Here is a 10,978-nt window from a genome sequence, read left to right as displayed (position 1 = left end):
TAAGTATTTTTATTTTTTTACACACACTTCAGTACGTTTTACATAAACTACGATTGTAAAGAGGGCAAGCTGTCGGAAACAGGTTACGTTAAAAGCAATATATCATGAGTTAAAAGGGTAAGGAAATTAGATATATATATATATATATATATATATATTATATATATATAATATTATTATATATATATATATATATCTGTGTGTGTGTGTGGTGTGTTCACCATTCAAAACGCAAAACAAAGAAAGCTACATTTTTTATAAATAAATAAAAGATGCTCTGAGAGAAGTTAGATGAAGATATAACGAAAGATAAATTTACTGCACTGAACTTGACACTGTATTCTGTACTGATTAAGTGTCTGTCCACCTGTAGAGATCAGATAAGTTCAATAGACAAGAAAACATCTTACCATTTGCATCCGCAAATATCCATGACTTGGCAACCTGGGGAAACCTCTTCTACAGGGTTACAGTCGTTGGGATCATGAGGTACACAGTTGACAGTCCCTTCAACACAGCTGCCAAGAAGGGAAGAATATATACATCACAAAATTATGATGATCAAATCAGGAATTCAAATAAAAGCTATGCCAAATGAAAGAAGAAAAAATTTGAAATTAAAAACATCTCCATTATTTAATCTATATCACAATATGAGGTTTCATACCATGCCTAGATACACTTCACGCCCTAATCAAGATATTTGAGAATTTGAAGCATGTCGTCATCGTCTCTCGCATCATTAAAACAAAAGTGAGGTGGTTTATCAGATCACTTATTTCATTCTATTACCTCTTTCTATAAAATCCGGTTTTCTCTGACAATTTATTTACCAAGAAGACAAGAATTATAGCCAAATATAATGCATTCAAGCGTTACAAATAAAATCTTCGCTTACAAACTTCTGAATATCAAGAAGTCAAATTGCCTTACACGTGAGGTAAATGGTTCAAGTTCCTAATCAGTGCAGTTCATATGACTCAATTTTGACTGCGCAAAATCATGATTCAAAATAAGGTCGAAAATTATACTGACCAATGGATAAGGATATTAGGCTCACAGGAATTGAGACAGAGTTCTTTGAGGGAGATTTCAAAAGGCGTTACTCACAGGCAACACTGTCCGTCGTCTTGTTTCCATGTCGCATGGAAAGGCTCTTGACTGGAACAAGTCTGTCCTGGCGTATACAAGGAGCGGCATTCTAATGAAGAAAATAGAAATGAGTTACTTTTTCAAAAATATGTTAATTATTTGATTCAGACTTCAGTGACTCATAAAGCCATTCTGATGAATTAAATAAACATATTAGAGAAACCAGCGGACTCATATATAGTTTTTGAAAACATCATCCAATATCTAAGCTATTAAACTGTGGGTGAAAAGATTTTCCTGGGTATTTCCCAGTAATCAAGATACTGGAATATTTGTAATGATCCTTATATTGATTTCATAAAAATAATAACTAATTCTTTGAAGGTTAATGCAAGGTACTCAGTAGAAGATCAGTGATTTTCCCTTTTTGCAAAGTGTCATCATGAATAGAAGTATCTTAATGCATAAAATTGCATACAAATATAAATGTGAATATAGCAAGAGTAAGAATATTTTCATACGCAGGCCAGTATACACACACATACACATGATGTTATTCTCTCAACATAATATCCTTTACACTCAAATGCTCCTCTGTGACCATATTGTCGATTTTTCACATTCCGGGTTATAATTCCATTCCTTCCTGTCTTTAATGTTGGCACATTTCTCGGTCATTTTCTCCTAATGCGCGCACTTCTCACTTTTTCTCGTCAAATTCATTTGTCTTAAACACATTTACAGCCACATGTTGACCCCTTCACCCTTAACCTAAATTTCTTTTGCTACAACCAAGCAATGTTCAACTATATTTGCAGCCAATCTACACTATTTCATCGACTTGCTCTTCCGTCTGTTCTGGACTAACGCATAAAGCTAACTCTCTTTCCCGAATTTTGTCTTTTCCATGTTTACTTTGTGGATATTCTTTATATAAAACATTTGCTTTCGATAAATAATTAACAATGTTTCCTACCACATTTCTACTTCGTAACTACCGAGCTGCCACCTCTTTCTCTGTCACCTACCTTTTGAACCAACCTACACTTTCCAAACCCAGATAGATTTGTGCGTGTGTATGACTGTGTGTGTCTGTGCGTCTGTGTAGATTCCGCGTCGATTACTGACCTTGTAATAATGGCAGTAAGAGTAGAAGGGATTTGAAGAGCTTCATTCCGTCCTTCTAGTTATTTTGGCTGGAATGGAAATATAATAATGATAATCAAGATAAGAGTCATTATTTGTCATAGAATACAAATGAAACGCAGAAGGGCAATCCTGAATTATTCCACTTTTGAATTATTTAGCAAATACCCTGTGATGCTATGAAATTAAACTTAGTCTAATTTGTCAGAGGCGGTCAAAAAAGTTCTCGGTTTCTCCTAGAAAGAGGAGTAATCACCTTTTTAGTGATTGCATATTACAACCACTTAAAGTCGTGACTGTACTCAGAGTTCAGTATTTGCCTTTTTATTGCAACCTGGTAACAAATGTATGGCTAACATAAGAGCAGATGACTCGTCACTCAAGCAAAAACTCCCAGGACATTTTTGGTTAATTCAAGCTGATCCAGACAGTTTCTACTAGAGATGACATTTGTTTGATAAAGTAATAGAGTTTATTTCATTTTATCTTATTTATTTATTTCTGAGGAGGCAATCATGAAAGAGTACTTGAAAGAGAATTGAACTAGTAATAGGGAGTATTACACATTAGAATTAAAGAAGTAAAAAAAAAGTTGATGAAGTGCATAGTAGGGCGCTTTTTACAGGGAGGGCTAATGCTCAAGGACATTGCTCATGTCCACACCATAGGTGGCAGTGGCTGTAGCGGCCGACTGGGCCTTTGAATTGTGGCCGAGTGCAACGCTTGCCCGCGATGGTGACATATGACTCGACCTTTGAAGAAGCACACTAGGACAGTATTTGGATACCCTGAGTGCAAAATACCCCTACGATTGAAAGCAGTGTTTGAGCTTTGGTGTATAGCCACTCTTTTAAGTTCATGGATGTCTCCCAGCATAAAGATGAATTCCATCCAACTCCTTTCTGGACAACGGGTCTGTACAGTGACGTAAGACGGGCACACAACTTTCTTTAACAGAGTTACTATGAGATTCAGGGTTTCTGTAACACGGTTTTTTGGACTTTGCTCCTTGTCAAAGCATCGGATGTAGCTGAAAGTTGACATATGTATATTTTACAACCACACACAAATTTTGTCAGCATTATCAATAACATAAACCCGATAGTTTTAACTTTTATAGAGTAAAAATGATCTAGCCGACGCCATGGCCAATGATTACGAGCCAAGAGTCGAAAAACATTCTTTACGTAAGCAAACACCTTTTGACTAAATGTTGCCCCGCCCATCCACCAGGACAGAACTTCCATCGGCTCTGAAACCCAAAGACTTTATGAATGGCGGAACGATACATAGATGTGGGTGGGGTATCAGCGCTAGCGAAGTAATACTACTGTAGCAGTAGTGCCGCAACAGTATAGCAGTAATATACATGAATTAAACGTTTAGGCCAACTGCTGGGATCCTTGAGGATCATTTAGCACTTCTTTCAACTACTCGAGAAATTAGTTTTTATAGCCAGAAGTTAAATTTTCTAATCCAACAATGCCCATGGTAGCCTTCAGTGTTATCCTGAATTATAACGAGGCGAAAGTGGGTGGAGCCTCATGAAGTCACCATTCTGACGATAATTATTGGTGAAGGTTTAAAGCCAATATACGTTACCGGCTATTTTTTTCAGTAAATAGGTAGATAGCCATAAATAAAAATTGCTTGACATTGGATATAGCAGTTATCAAATCAAGCTTGTCTACTACGTTTTTTGATAATTACCAACTATTCCCTACATCTTGTCAATCTGATTGTGACCTATAAAGTAGACTGTAATTTCTTTGGCAACTTATTTTGGGAGTTAAACTAATAATCGAATTGTTTTTTTTGTATTTATTACATATTTTGTTGGTTTGTTCATTATGACAATTATCAGTGGAGAGGTTCCAGAGTTCATAAAGGTGTACTGCTTTGCTTGTATTTAAATTTGTATGTCATTGTTGCCAGAGGTTTAGCCTTCGTTACGTATAACCAATCATCCATCGAGAAAGAGGGAAGAAATGCTGTCATGGGTTACGTAACGAGTGCGTTCGAAACCTTTTCTCTGAGTAAGTTGGCCCGTCTTCAAAAAAGGTCACTTTTACATTATAAGTACCAAATTTATTCAACCTACGTAGTGCAGAATACACTCAAAATTTATGTGTTGATATAATATGTACTCTGAATTAGCGTTATATTTATGAAATGCATAGATAAAAAGTTATTGCGAAAAAACCGTGTTACAGAGGCCCTGAATCTTATAGTAGTAGGTAGTAGAACATTTGGCCAGTTTCGCGCTCTCAGACACCTGTCATCCAGAAAGGGGCGAAATGGAGATAGATCTCTCTCAAGCACCGGACATCCATGAACTTATAAGAGTGACGTTAATGCGACTGTGTTGAGAAAGACGAAAGAACTTGAATTCTTCCGTAAGGCTTCCTGAGAGAGAGGCCCAGAACTATAACTGAACGATCTTAATTCGTAGGCTACGTTAAGCTAAACGGATTAAAAAAGATTATGATTCATGTGATTTAATTCGATTAGAATTAAGAAAATGTGTACAGGTCTATTTATTCGAAACAACCTTGGATGACAACCTGCAGACACCAAGCCAGTTTCAATACCAAAGAAATTAAAACTTAAAGAAGTTTAAGATCCGTTCATCCCATTGAGGAAAGAAGAATTTCACCATAATTTCAGTGAATCAAGCTACTGACTAAAAGGCCTGTCCCCACTAAGAAACATTGTTGCATAGGCCACAATGAACCATTGAACCACAAATATGCTTTACCAGAACATTCCCTAAATACCACATGCGTAGACTCGCTCCCTTACCTGCATCCGGGAATATATCCTCAATAAACTGCGACTCGGCACGGCACTGAATAAATGTTTGGGAGGATCGTGAAGCTGCTCTCCTCTCCTCCAGGAGGCTACTGTAATGCCGTGGAACCAACCAACCCAAAAAGAATAGGAAAACTCGGGAGTGGGATGGAGGAGAGTCTTGTCGCGCGTGAAGCAAAATAACAACTCGCACCTTAATGCTGGGAGACCATTGTCGCTTTGTGCAAAGTTTATCGGGTAATCTAGATCAAGGATACGGATGTATTCCATTGTCCGACGCTTTCTAATGCGTTTCCATTGTTCTTTTATTATATTTGCGCTTGTTAGTTGTAGCATTTAATTACGTTGTTACAGCGCTCTTTTTGCGTCAATAAGCATCCATGCGTATACTGTGTTTTCTAAACTACGGGATGGAAAAACGTATATGAATACTTGCGTGCTCCTATAGCTGTACATATACATTGCGCCTTCCTTTCGAATTAATAGTCACTGGAATTAGAGCAACTATTTTTATTAGTAGTAGTATAATTTGTCTACTACATAAGTCTAACGCCTTCTGGAGTCACTCCATCAAAGAGGAAAAGACACACACACACACACACATATATATATATATATATATATAGTATATATATATATATATATATATATATAATATGTGTGTGTGTGTGTGTGTGTGTGTGTGTGTGTATATATATATATATATATATATATATATATATATATATATATATATATATATATATATATATATATATAATATTTACTTACTACATTCATCTTCTATCTGATAATTCAAGAATGAAGCCCTGTGCATGAAACTTCCTCATCAGTCACTTCATATAACTATTCAGACGAATCAAGCTGTGCCACTTGCCTCTCTCTTGCAAGGAATCCTGCACTTTCTGGAAACCCTTCCATCCCAACGCCTCTTTCACTCTTTCCAGCCTTTATTTACTAAGTCTCTCCTCTTCTTCCTAAATTTAGTAACACTTCTCGCCACCCGATCGTCTTCCATTCTTTTTTAGCTAACGAAACCACCTTCAACGCTCTGATTCATCCTTTCTCCTAGGATAACCTTATACTGTATTACTTTCTGTAAATTTCGAATAATTGAAATCCTCTCCCTTCGTAAATTTTACAGTCACCTCGCCTTCCATAGATTCTATTGTTCGTATTTGCGTTAATCCTCCAAACTTAACCACCATAAATTAGTGGTACGTCATAAATCACTTTATGCGTTTCAACTTTTGCTTGAACAGATACTTGCTTCTCATTCAATTCCTGCCAGCTCCATTTCTTCATCTATTCTGTTTATCATCTCCCCTCTCTTCCTACCGCCATCTGTTATATTTATTTCTAATACTTATATGAATTAACAATTTCCATTCTTCCTTTCCTTCATCTTTATTAACATTATTGTCTCTAGTTTCTCAGCTTCCATTTACCTTCATTGCCATGGTCTCACTCATTTTTCCTTTCAACTCTATTCACTTGCAAACATTTTCAAATGGTTTTGATAATAGCTTTTCTTCGTTATCACCAACTAACTCTGAATCATCAGTAAAACATCCGCTAATTCATTGTCCATACAGGAGGCCCCCCCACCCCCCCCCCCCCCCCACCGCCTTTTTTATATCCACAACCTTCCTGTCCATTCTCTACCTTATATCTTGAATTCATCCATTATAAATATAAAACACAAACACTCGGTAAATTATCCGGTACACCATACTTTCTCACATCCTCCATATCTAATTTCTATCAGTTTATCCTAAACTTTTTTTTTGTTTTTATGTCTGCTAAGTTGAATGTTTCATCCTTAATCCCAAATTCCTCTCTCGACTTTTTTTGTAATGAACCAGCAAACTCTTATATAACTTGCTTTTTCCATAAGACTTAAAGGAAGCCTCTAATTTTCAAAGTCCCGTTTACCATTTTACCACTTATACAAGGAAAATTAATTTTCCTCGGCCTGTTCTCTTCAGCCTTTCCTTCATCCCCCAATCGCATTATCACAACCGGATATTTGTCCTTTTGCTTTTAATTGCATCATTTCCTGCTTCCCTTCCATTCTTCAACCTTTGAATCTTTGTTTTCACATATTCAGCAGTCAGTTTTACAAGCATTTTCAAAAATGCCATAGATATCTTCCGCCATTTCTTCGTTCAGCTGTTCAAAATAGTCATTCCGCTGACAGTGCCTTTACCCGCCACTGCTGCTTTTATTTGAAGACATTTCTGTTCTGAAACCTTTATCTTACATAAACTTGTTTCCCTTAGTTTTTTTTTCCAAAATTCTCGCGCAGATCTACCCCTTGAATTACCCTAAGCCTTCGCTTCAGTTTGCACACTATTATCACACGCCCTCTTTGACCTGAGTAAAGAGCACCCTTCCTATTCGCTTTCCGGTGTTATTAACTTATTTTCTTCTGTATCTTATCCACGCCCATTAAACACCACAGGATTGATTTTCATCTAATTTTTTATATAACTAGTTACACAAACATGGTTCTTCAAACACCAAATTTCCCTTTGCTATCAACAACTGCGATTTGTGTGCATACATGGATTTTTTTTTTTACTCAGTACTTAGTTTGCCGTATCGAAGTGTTGCTTTTGAGATATGACCAGTATATAGACTATTAGTGAAGTTAGCTTTTTTATGGCGTTAATGAATGCTAGCGATGTTTTAAAAACGTCGAAAACTTCCAATGGATTATATATCATACATATAATCATACTCTAGAGAATCAGAGGTTTTTGATAAAAACAACCTTTTTTGGCAACGGGATTCCCTTTTATTTCTGGGCGGTAATTCTCCTATTGACGTATTAGTGCAGCTTCAAACAATCAAACTTACTGTGTAACGAATTGCATCAAATGGAAATGGTCCATTTTCTGGTTACCTAAAAAAGAAAATTAAAATTGAAATGCAATGATAAATTTTAGCTTTATCCATATTTACACAGTTTATTTAATTTGGATGTCTTTTATTTTTCCTTTTCTAAAAGATTTTATTAATGTTTGTAGTAAGTCTCCGATTAGCATTCTTAGACATTGAAGCAAAATTTCGTGTTTCACTTCATGTGATTGTGCACATGTATTTTTTCAAACATACATCTTTGTATTTTTGACATAATACATAAACGCATCGTTGCCTGTTGCCATTTTCAAGTGATTATGCAAATATATATATTTTTTAAGTGTACATGTTTGTATATTTCTATACACTAACCAGTGAAGACAAACCAAAGTCTAATCAATCTTAGGTGGTTCATAGTTACCATTGTCATTATAACACAGTTACCATCGACGGTTGCCAAAGGATCGCTTGTAAGTATCACTGAACTAGTTTCTGTCACCTCGAAATTGTTTTGAAGTCACAACCACAATTTCGTTTTGGCCATCTGTCGTCTTCATTATCATCATCATCATTATAATCCATTATCCATCATCCATCATTATAATCCATTATCATCGTAATCCATAGTCATCATTACCGCGCGATCGGTGGCGATGGTATGACCAATCACCGCGTTTTCCGTGATGACGCTTACGTGACCTATCATCATGTTTGTGATGATCATTATACTGCCAGTTATCCCTATGATGCGCTCCTTTATGATTATCATCATACTGTCTGTCTTCTTCTCCGGGTGATTCATCATCCTCAGAGTTGTTGGGTACAGCAGTTGTAGGTGGCCAGTTATTCATTAACTCATTGAGTAGCCTGTCATCATGATTGTGTTGCCTAGCATCGTCATCATCATTGTCCTCTGTCATATTGTTGTCATCATTTGGTCCATCATGTTTTCTGACACCATGTCCAGTGTCATTATGATATGCCTCTTCATTATAATGGCTTTCTGCATCATAATCAAATGGTCTACCACCATTGCCATGTTGTTTTTTACTATTATCCTTAGATGGTCTATTATTATTATTATTATTATTATTATTATTATTATTATTATTATTATTATTAAGAAGTCCATCACCAGAAAGTTCATCATTATCAACATCTGTTTTCTTCTTCAAACTATTATCCTCATTAATATTATGGTCATTGAAGTATGGTTTTATAGCTGTTTTTCATTATTGTGTATAACATCACCATTAGCCTTGCTCTTATTATTCTGGAAACTATAGTAACCACTATCTGATTCATTAACCTTCGTGTTGTTGTATGGTCTATCACCGCTAACACCAAAATCTCCATCTCTCTTATGAAGCACTTCATTGCTGCAATGAGATCTAGTGTTATTTTTGTCAATCTTGGAACCACTGTTGTTATGCAGTTCATCATTACTGCCATGTGATGTGGTGTTATCTATGTCATTCTGTGGATCAACTAACTGTTATGCAGTACGGTCGTTAGTGCCTTGTGATACATCTTATTTTTTATCACTCTGTGGACCATCATTGTTTTGCAGTCCCATCATTACTGCTATGTGATACAGTGTTATTTTTGTCACTCTCTGGATCACTATCGAGATGCAGTCCGTCATTACTCAACCCATGTGATACAGCATTATCTTTGTCCCTCTGTGGACCACTGTTGTTATGTAGTCCCTCATTACTGTCATGCAATACGGTGTTATTGTTGTCACTCTGTGGACCACTGTTGTTATGTAGTCCCTCATTACTGTCATGCAATATGGTGTTATTGTTGTCACTCTGTGGACCACTGTTGTTATTGTAAGTCCCTCATTTCTGTCTGCAATAAAACGGTGTTATTGTTGTCCCCTGTCCCACACCTGTTGTTTATGTAGTTCCCCCTCATTACTTTCAGCAATACGGTGTTACTGTTGTCCTCTGGTGGACCACTGTTGTTATGTAGTCCCTCATTACTTTCAGCAATACGGTTGTTACTGTTGTCACTCTGTGGACTGTTGTTATGTAGTCCCTCATTACGTCATGCAATACGGTTTATTATTGTTTTCCCTCTGTGGACCACTGTTGTTATGTAGTCCCTCATTACTTCATGCCAATACGGTGTTATTGTTTGTCACTCTGTGGACGTTGTTTTATGTAGCCCTCATTACTTTCCATTGCAATACGTGGCTATTTGGTTGTCCCTCTGTGGACCACTGTTGTTATGTAGTCCCTCATTACTGTCATGCAATACGGTGTTATTGTTGTCCCTCTGTGGACCACTGTTGTTATGTAGTCCCTCATTACTGTCATGCAATACGGTGTTATTGTTGTCCCTCTGTGGACTGTTGTTATGTTTTTAGTTCCCTCTTACTGTCCATGCCAATACGGTGGTTATTGTTGTTTCCTCGGTGACCACTTGTGTTTATGTAGTCCCTCATCACTGCCATGCGATAAAGTGTTATTTTTGTCATATCCTGGACCATCACTGAAACTGTTATAAAGTCCCTCATCACTGCCATGCAATCCTGTGTTATTTTTGTCTTTTTTCTGACTAGCTTCTTTGCTAACAACTGGTCCACCATCGTTATGCTGTCTTTCATTTCTGCCATGCGTTCCAGTGTTATTTTTTTCGCCCTGCAGGTCATCAACACTATTTCTATGCAGTCCTTCATTACTGCCATATGATCCGGAATAATTTTCTTCACTCTCAGGACCATCACCACTACTATTATGCAGTCCATGGAAACTACCATTCGGTCTATTGTTATTTTTCTCGACGCATGGTCCGTCACCCCTGCAAACAAAGTTGCCATTATTATGGTTATACGTTATATCATTGTTTCCACTTGGTCCATACTCAGCTATCTCAGTTTGTGCGTCACCACCACTGCCATGATCATAGTCATTGTGTTCACAATATTGTCCAGTGTGTCTTCCATTGTCTGGACCAGCGCCACTACCATAATCATAGTCATTGTAATCGTTATACAATCCTTTGTTTCTACCAGGTCTATCGTCATATTTTCCCCTTTCCCTCCCACGACCTTTCC

The 10,978-nt window shown here is 36.9% G+C and overlaps 1 protein-coding gene and 1 long non-coding RNA gene across 4 annotated transcripts in view; one reads left to right on the top strand and one right to left on the bottom strand.

Annotated features, from left to right (window-relative positions):
* The window catches only part of LOC135215513 (uncharacterized), a 32,155-nt gene that overhangs the window by 4,562 nt on the left and 16,615 nt on the right, over window positions 1-10,978 (top strand). The gene's annotated exons all lie outside the window — the stretch shown is intronic.
* On the bottom strand, window positions 270-5,213 carry LOC135215121 (uncharacterized). The gene is made up of 4 exons (XR_010314580.1): window positions 5,041-5,213; window positions 2,221-2,288; window positions 1,111-1,201; window positions 270-518 (listed from the first exon to the last, which is right to left on the bottom strand). It is a non-coding gene; the product is annotated as an uncharacterized LOC135215121 (long non-coding RNA).

This window comes from Macrobrachium nipponense, chromosome 5 (genome assembly GCF_015104395.2).
Source record: "Macrobrachium nipponense isolate FS-2020 chromosome 5, ASM1510439v2, whole genome shotgun sequence".
Lineage (NCBI taxonomy): Eukaryota > Metazoa > Arthropoda > Malacostraca > Decapoda > Palaemonidae > Macrobrachium > Macrobrachium nipponense.
The sequence above is the reverse complement of the archived record's forward strand: the minus strand, read 5'-3'. Positions and strand labels throughout refer to the sequence as shown.